Source organism: Anser brachyrhynchus (assembly GCF_964034855.1).
Source record: "Anser brachyrhynchus genome assembly, chromosome: 1".
Classification (NCBI taxonomy): domain Eukaryota; kingdom Metazoa; phylum Chordata; class Aves; order Anseriformes; family Anatidae; genus Anser; species Anser brachyrhynchus.
The window spans coordinates 163241264-163253553 of NC_137694.1; the positions used below are offsets into that span (position 1 = coordinate 163241264).

General features: G+C 35.3%; 1 protein-coding gene across 1 annotated transcript in view; it reads right to left on the bottom strand.

Annotated features, from left to right (window-relative positions):
- Window positions 1-12290, bottom strand: part of LOC308187793 (uncharacterized protein) — a 219623-nt gene that overhangs the window by 152515 nt on the left and 54818 nt on the right. The gene's annotated exons all lie outside the window — the stretch shown is intronic.

Consider the following 12290-nt stretch of genomic DNA (forward strand, 5'->3'; position numbering starts at 1 on the left):
TTTTTCTTTTACAAGTTCTAGCTGAATTAAAAATAAGACTAAGAAAAAGCAAAACCAAAACAAAGCAATGCTTATTTTATTAATGAAGGTCAAGTATGGATAATGAAAAAAAAATCTTTATGGAAAGAAAGAAAAAAAAAGTAGTTATTTTGATTGACTTCTGTAGTGATACTTTATTAGCTCAGAAGTAAAACAAACAAAACAAAAAAAAAACAACAGCAGTTCAGTTTCTGGTCTCAGTGTTATAACTTTATGCACATATATGAGTACAACACTCATGGTTACATAAAATTATATTTTAATATTTAATGCTAGTAAAATAATTGTTTTTTATTACAGAGACAACTTTCTGTAATGGATAGCAATTTCTAACAAGTTTTAATTAATCCATATTCTCAGGAATGTACTTGTAGTCTTCCTGTTTTAAAATCCCTTTGTGGAATGATTAAATGTATTAAGTCATTTCCATAAGTATGTGTTAGTTTTAAGAAATGTAGATGCAAGAAAAGTAATAATTTTACTTATTCAGTAATTTCCTTCTATGGGTGATATACCATTTTGAATAATCTTCGTCTGAAAGAGTTCTTGCTGTACTGAAGGACAACATAAGAACAAAAAACTAGAATAAGATCTTATACAGAATAAGATGTTTAAGTCACTGACTGGCTGAACATCAAAAATAAAATTTTACTTTCAAACATTTCCTTCTGTTTTTCCCATTTACTATTTTTGCAGTAATACCCTCCAAAAGACCTTAGAGGGAAATCTTTCCTAGCTTGGAAAGCCATTCTGACTCCGAGATCCAGCATATTTGCTGCAAGAAAATTATATAGGTACTCTGGGTTAAGCCAACAGAAACAATTTTTAGATTCTGTTGTATACTCCTGAAAATATTTAAATTTCTCAAAGCTAGAAAACAGAAATACTGCTGATCACTTGATGTTTTTTCTATCTTTATAGAGAAAAAGTTATTTTCCTTCAAGAGTAGACAGTGTATCTTCACAGTAGACAGTGTATATTGCAGGGATTTTGAAGATATGAATTTCAACATGTATGATCATCCATAGAAGGAAGGCAAGCTTCAAGATGAATATTCACAGTCACATTGTTTTATGAATAGTATTTTACAGAAAGAAGATTTGTAAAGTCTAAAAGTGAATGCCATTACAGCTGAAGGAGAATTTTAATGCTAGAAACATAGCACAGCCTATGTTCCTTATTTCCTGAAAATTTCATGTTTCTTAAAGAGAAGAAGAAAAAAAAAAAAAAAAAAGAAAGAGAAAGGGAAGGGAAAGGGAAGGGAAGGGAAGGGAAGGGAAGGGAAAAAGAAAAAAACTTACTAAAAATATTTATAAGTACCTAATAATATAGTGACATACAAAAACTAAATAAGATTCAAATAGTCTTATTATATAATATGTTTAAGGTAACAATATTTGTTCCTTTTGGATGTTTGTTTCCACACTCCCCCAACCCTAACCCGCTAACATTTTTATGACAGCCTAAGATGGAATGCAGTTAATAGGAAAATCAGATTTTTGACTTCCATGAATGGTTCTGTGTAAGAAAAGGCAGGAAAATTGTATGCACAAGTGACAATGTAGAATTGCACTTTTATACTTACTAGATCTTAGGGAAATAGTGCAAGGTATCTTTCACCGCCGTCACTGTTGTGAATCATTTCACTACTTCCCTTAAAGATAATCTTTTTCCTCAACAGCCATTCTTAAGCATTTATTGATTTTTGGGTTCTGGCTACTATGGTATTTATAGAGTTTGCAGAATCTGGAGAGTTGGTTGCAGAGATGATGAGATCTTTAATGTACTATAAGAACATCAAATTCTAGAACAACGTCTGCTGCTCAGTCAGAATGGCAGGTTGTTTTTGTCGTCGTTGTTGTTGTTTGATGTTTTATTGGTTGGCTGGTTGGTTGGTTTTGGTCTAGAGAAAAGTAGGAAAAATAAAAAAAATTAAATGATCCAAAAACGTCCCGGCTTAAATATCTCAAATGAAACGATTCTGAAGAGAAGAGAAGAGAAGAGAAGAGAAGAGAAGAGAAGAGAAGAGAAGAGAAGAGAAGAGAAGAGAAGAGAAGAGAAGAGAAGAGAAGAGAAGAGAAGAGAAGAGAAGAGAAGAGAAGAGAAGAGAAGAGAAGAGAAGAGAAGAGAAGAGAAGAGAAGAGAAGAGAAAGAGAGAAGAGAGAAGATAAAAGAAAAGAAAATTAAAAATGGAATTATACTGTTGTGCTTTGTAAAACAGTTTACTAAACAACACCGTAGTTTTACAAAAGTGATTTGGGATAAAAAATAAGATAAATCAAAGTGCTTTTTTTTTTTTTTAATGAATTATATTTGTTCTTCACACCTACCTACCAGAGCAAAACATGTTTTGGAATTTGAAGATCTCGGTATTAATACTATTATTGCACTTTTGGCAGTTTCATTACATGCAATATTTCTTTCAGACCAGTGATTTCTCTTACTGTTCTTTCCTTCTAAAATGCATTCTACACACTAGAAAAAGGATGAATAAAACATGAGATGCCTTTGTCTTTTCCAAAACAGAGACTCACTTCTTTAAAATTAACGTATTAGAAATCATGTATATTTCAACTGAGTTGAATTTAAGGGAGAACCAAGATGCAAAAAATCAGTGATTTGGAACTCAGTGCTTTAAGGGACCAAGAACCAGATATTATAAAGTCATAGAATGGTTGGGGTTAGAATGGATCATCTTCCAATCCCTCTGCCATGGGCAGGGATGCCTCCCACTAGACCAGGTTACTCAAAGCCCCATCCAACCTGGCCTTGAACACTTCCAGGAATGGGACACCCACAACTTCTCTGGGCAACCTGTTGCAGTGCCTGACAACCCTCACAATAAAGAATTTCTTCCTTACATCTAATCTAAATCTACCTTCTTTTAAAGCCATTACCCTTTATCCTATCACTACAGTCCCTGACAAAGAATCCCCAGCTTTCATGTAGTCCCCTCATAGACACTGGAAGGCTGCTATAAGGTCTCCTTGGAGCCTTCTCTTTTCCAAGCTGAAGAAACCCAACTCCCTCAGCCTTTCTTCATAGGAGAGATGCTTCAGCCCCTTCATCATCTTTGTGGCCCTCCTCTGGACTTGTTCTAATAGGCTCATGTCTTGTGCTGGGGGCCCCAGAGGTGAACACAATATTCCTGGTGGGGTCTCATCAATATGCTTAATGTAACAGGATTTTGTTTTTGTTGTTTAGTTTTTTTTTTTGAAGAGTTCAAGTATTTTATTATGTTGAGAATCTAAGATTAGTGACATTTTTTAGAGTATCCTGGTTCTTATTGTAATTAATTACATGGCAGCAACTTGATTAGTATTTGATATTTTAAGTATATACATTCCTATGTCTCTGGAACAACAATATAAATGCTTGAGAAGAGAGCAAGACTTACAAAGCCTTCAAAGAGACTCCTGGAGAAAAATAAAGGTAGTAAAAAATATTTTTAAGTTGTTGCTTCTGAATTATTTATTTTATTTCTCCAGCAGTTTTGCTCACCAACCTCCAATAAGACTAAATGTTTTCAGTGAGAATAATTCAGTTAAATTGTTGCTGATCTGTTTTGAATATGTATCTGTTAATAGTTGTGCTAGGAATGCCTTAAGACAAATGTTTTTTTTTTATTATAGAAATAGTAATGTAGTATTAAAGAAAATGGAGCTTTTATTTTCTTTTAATTCAGTGTATTATAGATATAACTTCAGGAGTATTTACTCTAAAGATAGATGTGGATTTTTGCACAGTATGAGTAACACCAAACTGGCCAGAACATGTCACGTTAATCATAATAATAATAATAAAAAAAGTTTGTTTTCTGCCTCAAATTACTAGTTGTTTCATCACTATTTAAAGACTTCCAGAATAAGTTATGCCTGATTTTATTTTTAAATATTTTAATGAGGTATATGTTCTGAATTTGTTTGAAGCATTTAGGAACATTTATCTTTTTAATTTCTGTAGCGTCCTTGGGCAAAATTAGTCTGCATAATATTGTGTAATATCATAGAATGGGTTGGAAGTGGCCTTAAAGATCATTCCAAGCTCCCTGCCACAGGTAGGGATGCTTCCCAATAGATCAGGTTTCTCAGGGCCTCATTCAACCTGGTCTTGAACACCTCCAGGGATGGGGCATCCATAACCTCTCTGGGCAACCTGTTCCAGTGCCTCTTCAACCTCTGAGTGATCACCTTCCTCCTAACATCTAATCTAAATCTCCCTTCTTTTAGTTTAAAACCATTCCCCCTTGTCCTAGCATTATCTGCCTGTGTAAAAAGTCACTCTCCATCTTTTTTATAAATCCTCTTTAAATATTGAAAAGCTGCAATGAGGTGACCCTGGAGTCTTCTCTTCTTCTTCAGCCCCAGCTCTCTCAGCCTTTCTTCACAGAGAAGTGTTCCATCCCTCTCATCATCTTCGTAGCCCTCCTCTGGACCTGCTCTAACAGGTCCACACCTTTCTTGTGCTGGACACAGTACTGCAAGTTGGGCCTAACAAGGGCAGAGTTGAGGGGGGCAATCACCTCCCTCGACCTGCTGGCAATTCCTCTTTTGATGCAGCCCAGGATGCAGTTGGCCTTCTGGGCTGCAAGTGTACACTGCTGGCTCATGTCAAGCTTTTCGTCCATCAAAATCCCCAAGTCCTTCTCTGCATGGCTTCTCTCAATGAGTTTTTCTCCCAGTCTGTATTCATGCCTGGGATTGTCCCGATCCAGGTGCAGCACCTTGCACTTAGACTTGTTGTACCTCATTAGGTTCATATTGATTCACTTCTCAAGCTTGTCCAGGTCCCTTTGGATGGCATCCTTTCCTTCTGTTGTATCAACTAATATATTAAAATTATTTCTTTGTGTTTGTCTTTTTGAGCAGAAATTTCACCATTAGCTGACTTAGATGCTCCTGGATTAGTACATGAAAAATCACCAATAAATAAATAAATAAATAAATAATTTTAGTTTCCCAATGCAGTTAACCATTTAATAGCTTCTGAATTATATAATTCCAAAGTGAAGAGCTCTGAGCTGCTCTGTTTCTCCTGGTTATGGAAGCCAGGGATTAATCCTTGGAAGCCTCAAAATTAACCCTTCTTAAAAGGATCTGCAGATTTCATGATACAGGTGCAGGCTGACTGATGATTTTTCTCCACTATGAAGCTATGGAAAAATCTTCATTTTACAAATGCCTTGTTGTTCTCCCACAAAACATACATACTAACATTCCTTAAAAATCTATTATTTTTTATAGTTTTGTCCTGGTTCCAGTTAGGACAGAGTTAATTTTCCTCCTAGTAGCTGGTAGGGTGCTATGTTTTGGATTAGGATGAGAAGAGCGCTGATAAAATGCTGATGTTTTAATTGTTGCAGAGCAGTGTTTACACCAGGCCAAGGACTTTTTGGCTTCTCGCTCTGTCCTGCCAGCGAGCAGGCTAGGGGTGCAGCAGGAGCTGGGAGGGGACAGACCCAGGACAGCTGACCCAAACTGGCCAAAGGGGTATTCCATACCATCTGACGTCATGCTAAACAATATATAGGGGTGGCTGGCCGGGGTGGGGGGCCGGCTGCTCAGGGATAGGCTGGGCATCGGTCAGCGGGTGGTGAGCAATTGCATTGTGCATCACTTGTTTCTTACACATTATTATGATTAATACTATTATCATTATCACTATTATTATTATTATTATTATTATTTTCCTGTCTTAATAAAGTGTCTTTATCTCAACTCACCGGCTTCACTTTCCCGTTTCTCTCCCCCATCCCAGAGAGGGAGGGGGGAGGGTGAGCGAACGGCTGTGTGGTGTTTAGCTGCCAGCCGGGTTAAACCACAACAGTCCTTTTGGCGCCCAAAGTGGGGCTCGAAGGGTTGAGATATCGACAGATTTGACCAGAGTGTGTTAAACTAAAATTGGTATAAGTATTGGACCTGCTTAATAGTTGCTAGTCACGATGTTGATTGCCTTAATCTCCAGTCTGCTGTGCCTGTTTTCCAAATTGAGTTTTATAGCACGTTACTTTCTGTATGTGCTCCCTGTTGCACTGTTTATCTTTTCCGGGCCCCCTGGTTTAAGATTGTTATGGTACTGTGCAGTGTAACAATGGCTTATGAAATGATGAAATTTCTGGTCATGACTCTAACCTGGTATTTGTACTCAGCACTGATGTCGACTCTATGCTTTGGAAACCATATCTCGGAAACTATTAGCAATTGCACCTATTGCCTTTTTTCATCAGGGAGCCAATCTGTGAAGGGGACAGGAGAAGACATGTTTCCCTACCTGTTCACTCTCCCTTTCTCCTTCACCACCACCCTCTTATCCCCCGAGCTAGTTACGGTGGTTCTCCAAGATGTTGAATATCCTTGGGATACTCAGACCAGCATGTTCTTGTTGTTATGTCTCCTGAATGCGCTTCAGGTTTTGTTGAGAGTTAAACAACTACTTAGGAATCTCATCCGGAGATCTGTCTCGAGGCGGGATAGTTGCGAGTGGCAGGGAGTGTGGGAGGATATGGGCAGGTTTCTAGAGCAGTGGTCACCTCCAGTGTTTTGGACATTCACCCCTGAACAACTGCAAAATCCTAAAAAGCTGGCAGAATGCTTGAAAAAAAGGTGTCATGACTCTGGCAGTTCCAAAGTGACACAAATCACTGTAGCGAGCAAACGGCTGTGTGGTGTTTAGCTGCCAGCCAGGTTAAACCACAACAAGTTTTTACCAAAATCTTTTAGATGAAAATGAATTCTGAATTCAAATGGATCTGCCTGAGATTTTGACATCAATTTGGCAATCCTTTAAACAGGTTTAAAAGAGCTGACCCTTCCCTCCTCTGGCATCAACATTTTTTTAAAAAAATAAAAATAAAAACAAAGTTTCCACACCACAGTTAATTCAACAAAGTTGTATCTAATTTCTTTACAGCTTCCAGTTTTACCTGGTCATAGTGATTCTTCTTGCCAGTTTGTTTGGTCTTTTGGGACACTGTGTCTTTGAAGTTGTTCTGGTGTGTAGCTTCCTGATATCTACTGTTACTATTGATGTAAACTCTGTTGACTTTTGTGGAATTACATAATCTTCCATGAATACACCTTTATCCTAAGTCTCTTAAATGTTATTATATTATTATAATCATGTATTAATATTATTATTTCTAATATAATATGAAAATAATATCAAGGTATAATATGTTAATATTATAACATTGTGATAGCAGTATTATAACATTATATATAATTATTATAATATAAAATATTAATAATATTGTGGGCCAAAATATTAAAGCCCATAATACTTACTGTTTTTATTTTTATTATTACTATTTTTTTGGTTTGTTTTTTTAGTGGATGAGGCTGCATAAATGTACTTTCATTTTATAGTCATAATAAAGTTGTCCAAATGCAAGTGACTAATAATCTTTGAAGCAAGGAACATCAAGATAAAGGAAACTGCTATTTGTCCGATTTTAGATAATATCAAGATTAAAAGGGGAAAATTTTATTGAAAAGTTAATTGTTGATTGGTGTATATATCTGCATAATAATCTGTATTAAATATTGCCTTGAAACCTCAATCAAGATCAAGGTTCCATTACACTTGGTAGCCCACAAACACCAAAAACAGAAATTATCCCCAAAGATTTCATAATTTAAGTATCCGGCCCTGGAAATGATTACAGATTACTTTAATTGCAAAACTATTTGCAATTTCTGCACAACTGATGAAGCTGATCTCATACATAACTCTTATCAATTTGTTGTCCTAGGAGACTGAAAAGAAAAAAAAGAAGAAAAGAAAAAAGAAACAGAGAATTAGATACAATAGCCTTACTTTTGCAGACATAGAACTTACGCCAAATGAAGTTGTTTGTAACTGTGGAAGTCAATGTGCCTATGCCTGATCTGGAAAGTGAATGTAGATACCAGTATCCCAAACTTGACCTTAATTTCCATGTAATTCAAGTTTTATTTCTTTTGATCAAGTGCTTTATCTCTAAGAAATACTTATAAAGTAGGTATTTCAAACCTGTTTAAATCTACTATAGTTTATAGTATACAGATCATCTAAATGTTTAATATTTAGGACCAGAACTGGAAAATTAAATGATCTTATTTATAAACTGTCATACAGTGCTTATGCTGTGAAAGTAATAATTTTCATGGAGACTCTCCTACAGATACTGGCAACATTTATAAATCTTTAGAAATGATAATTGGTCTGTTTGAATCAGACAATTTTATCATGCCATTTGTGTTAGGTAATAATTGAAATGTCAGATTATACACAATTAATAATGTAAAGGCTATCTACAAAAGGAGAAGTTTCCAAGATACTATGATATGGACAATGGAATCAGATGAAGAAAATGACATCTTTTATTTCCATGTCTGTAAAACACATACTGCATGAATCTATACCACAGAAACATTTATCTTTTCTCCATAAACCTAAAAGTTAACTGACTTCCTGTTTCACCAAATATCACATTCAAAAAAACAACAGTTACTACGTGTAGGAAGAAACAAATCATTTCAAATAAGGACTTAAGCATTGTGTGATTTAGATATACAGTATGTACTGTGTAGTTGGTTAAGGCTGTAAGCATATTTAACTATTAACAACTAAATTGATTATGTAAGATATCCAGATTTCCAACCCTTTGTGAAAAAGCTAAGCAACTAAAAGTAAAATCTGTAACAGTCACAATATTGAATGTATAATCCATTTGATAGAAAACACCAATCATGCAAAAGGTCCAAACTCTACCTCTTTTTCCAGGCTTAAGTTTAGAAACCTTTACCTGAAACACTCATTCAAATACAACACCTGTGTGTGTTCTACATAAAAATATAAACTCTTTGATCATGGCAATTATTCCAATTGCCTAAACAAAACAAACAAACCAACAAAATCAATAGCAAAACAACAACACAAAAACACAAGCTAATGAAAAAGAATCCTGGTTAACTCAGGCAGAACCATTTGGATAGGGTTTAATAGCTTTGGAACTAGTTTGGTCAGCATTAGTTGAGGAATCTCAGGGGCAGCTTAACTTATATATGTAATATGCGAACATGAAAAGAAGGTTGAAGACCTGTATGACCAAATGGTAATTATTCCATCTGCCTTACTTGTCCAGACCCCTCTTTATAGGGTTCTATAGACAGAATTTTAATTTAATCTTAAATACATACCTGGAAAAGGGCATATGAGTTATATTCTGGGGGGAAAAAAAAATAATAATAAATAAATAAAACCCCCACTTTTCTCTATTTGCTATAAAAAGATCTTAGCTCAACTTGTTCTAGTAAAGACGTCTATATAATGGATACCTGGGAGCTATTTAGGAACATATGTCATCTATCCATTTAGACAATGTAATCAAGCTGCTCAATTCACCTGCTCAAGAATGGTGAGGTGTCTTCAAGTTCTGCGTTGTACCTTCTAGTTCCTTCTTGATACGCTAAAGTACTTAAAATTTATGAATGCGATAAATTAATTAATTTCATTTAGACAATTACATACATTCATATAAAATAGAACTATTTAGGCACCTATAATGAGGCAAGATTAATTTACAACAGTTTCTTATATTTACTACATTTACCTCAAATGCTATTAAATGCTTTGTATTGGAGATAAGAAAATACATATACACACTGAAAATAAATGCTGAAAAATCTGTTCAAATGCCTGTATCTTGGTAAATGATCAAAATTAGTATTAGATAGTATATTTTATTTGAACTCCTAATACTTTTCACAAGTCTAGGCCATTTTCACTTTGCTTTGCTATTTAATGTTTTAAAAAGCAATGTTTGGTCCTATAGGAATACTCATATTGTTATTGTTGCCCAGAAAAATGCGAAGTATAAGTCTATATCTTTTTTCCTTTTCGTTGTATGTTTGTTTTTTCATTTCACAATGCTGTGCTTCAAAACTTACTCCTGGGTAAGGAGCTGGCACTATCATATCCTACTAGATACCAGAAACTACTAACAGAAAGTATTTGAAAACAATTTGTGATCAAAATGCCAAAGCATATATTGCCTTAATAACTTCTGATGTGTCATAATTTCAGCTTGATTACTCAGGTCTCCCTTTGAATCATCATAAAGTCAGAATAAATAAATACATTAATAAAAACTATGTTGTCTTCTTCCTTTTTTTCCTTATCTAATAGTGTTTAGTAGAATCTAGTAACAAGACTTACAGAGAAATACAGAGGACAATCGATTCTAGTCACAAGGGACTGTGGAATAGCACCTCTTGTAGAATGCCATCAAGATTCATGGGTGCTGAGCTCTCTATTAGACATCTGTGATGTTAATCATGACTTGGAAAAAAATAGCTTATCTGCTAATAATAATGTATTTCTGATATCTTTTTCTTAAATGTACATTAAATAGCCCTGAACTGAGGTGGTGTATACAGAGAGGAAAAGCTTTGACCAAAGCATACCTATATAATATGAACCACTCACATTATAATGAATATAAACAAATATATTAACAAATATTTTTATTTCCTAGGAGAATTTCTAAACATTAAAAATCATTCAGAAAGCAGTAGATTTAAACACTGAGGAACTGATGGAGTTATTTTTTTTTCTCTTGTTAAATGCAAGAGACATTCTTACCTCTCTATGCTAATTGTAGCTCATTAGCATTTTGACCTGCATTTCATGTTGATTGGACTGGCACAACAAGAGAGAAACTGCTTCATGTAACAGGTGAGAACACCTAACATCTCCTCATGAGATCATGTGGAAGATACAACTTCATCATATGCTATTATTTCATGTCTGTAGAGTTTCCCTACCATTCTGTCTTCCCTAGGAGAGCATTAGTAGAGGTTACATCTGTGAGAAAGTACCAGTCTGTGAATTTAAGTGCAATGAATTGTCTGGATGTAGACTGGATAAATTTACAAGTATATTCTGTTACTATTTTTATAATTTTAAGTAAATTCTTTCCACTCCATCTGGGAATTTAAACATAGACAATATTACCTGGGAATGTTAACAGTATATGTTTGTGAACAAATCATCCAGGTTATCTGAATATGAGTTATTCAGATCTTACTGGCTTATGAGTATTAACATCGTCCTTTCCACATTTCTTTAAGTATAGCAATCTGTCCCCCTTCAATGGAAAATAAAATTTGGGCATATAACTACTTATCCTCAAATATAAACAGTTACCTATATAGACCTCTAATAGAACTATATGTACTATATGAGCTATATGTAATAGAGCTATTTTTCTTAAATAAGATAAAATTTTGGTATTGGCTTATATGACATTTTTGAGAAACTTACTTTAGAATTAGATTAGTCACATCCTACTGAAGACTGTTTTTCCGTCCCCTCTGTAAAGGAAGTTTAAGATGACTAGCACGTGTTAGATGCCTGCCTTGTAAATATCTACATTTGGTCAGATGAATCATACACGATCATTGCAACAGGTTTTTGCTCACAGTTTTATCTGCACCTCCAGTGTGTTAAAAGGATTTTAAGGAATGTATACATTCTTTCTATTATTTTCCTCTTGAAATGGTTATACTTAAAAGAATGTTAGTAGATATATCTGGCAAAAGAAAAGTGCAAGCAACAAACCAACGCTTAGGACACAAATATCCAATTAGTTTTGGGAAGGCAAAAAGATCTCTCTCATGTAAATATAATAGCATATAATTATGTCATGTGGATTTTATATTTTTCTATCAGGCATGAGTTGATAGCTGCAGGGAAGTGAAAGACTGAATTAAAAAAAAAAAGAAAAAAAAAAAGATGAGAGTGTTGGTCTGGACAAACTATTCTATATTCTCAGTACTTAATGATGTCAGTGCTGTCACTTCTGCTACCAGAACACAGAATGCTGTGTATTTAACCTCTCTAGGCCCAACTTCTTTCATGTTTTTAGTTCTTCACAGGTCATAGCAGAAAAGAAATGAGAAGAGAGGAGAGGAGAGGAGAGGAGAGGAGAGGAGAGGAGAGGAGAGGAGAGGAGAGGAGAGGAGAGGAGAGGAGAGGAGAGGAGAGGAGAGGAGAGGAGAGGAGAGGAGAGGAGAGGAGAGGAGAGGAGAGGAGAGGAGAGGAGAGGAGAGGAGAGGAGAGGAGAGGAGAGGAGAGGAGAGGAGAGGAGAGGAGAGGAGAGGAGAGGAGAGGAGAGGAGAGGAGAGGAGAGGAGAGGAGAGGAGAGGAGATCAGGATGTCATAGAATCATGGAATATCATGTGGGTCCATGTAAAAGTTCTTGCAGAAGT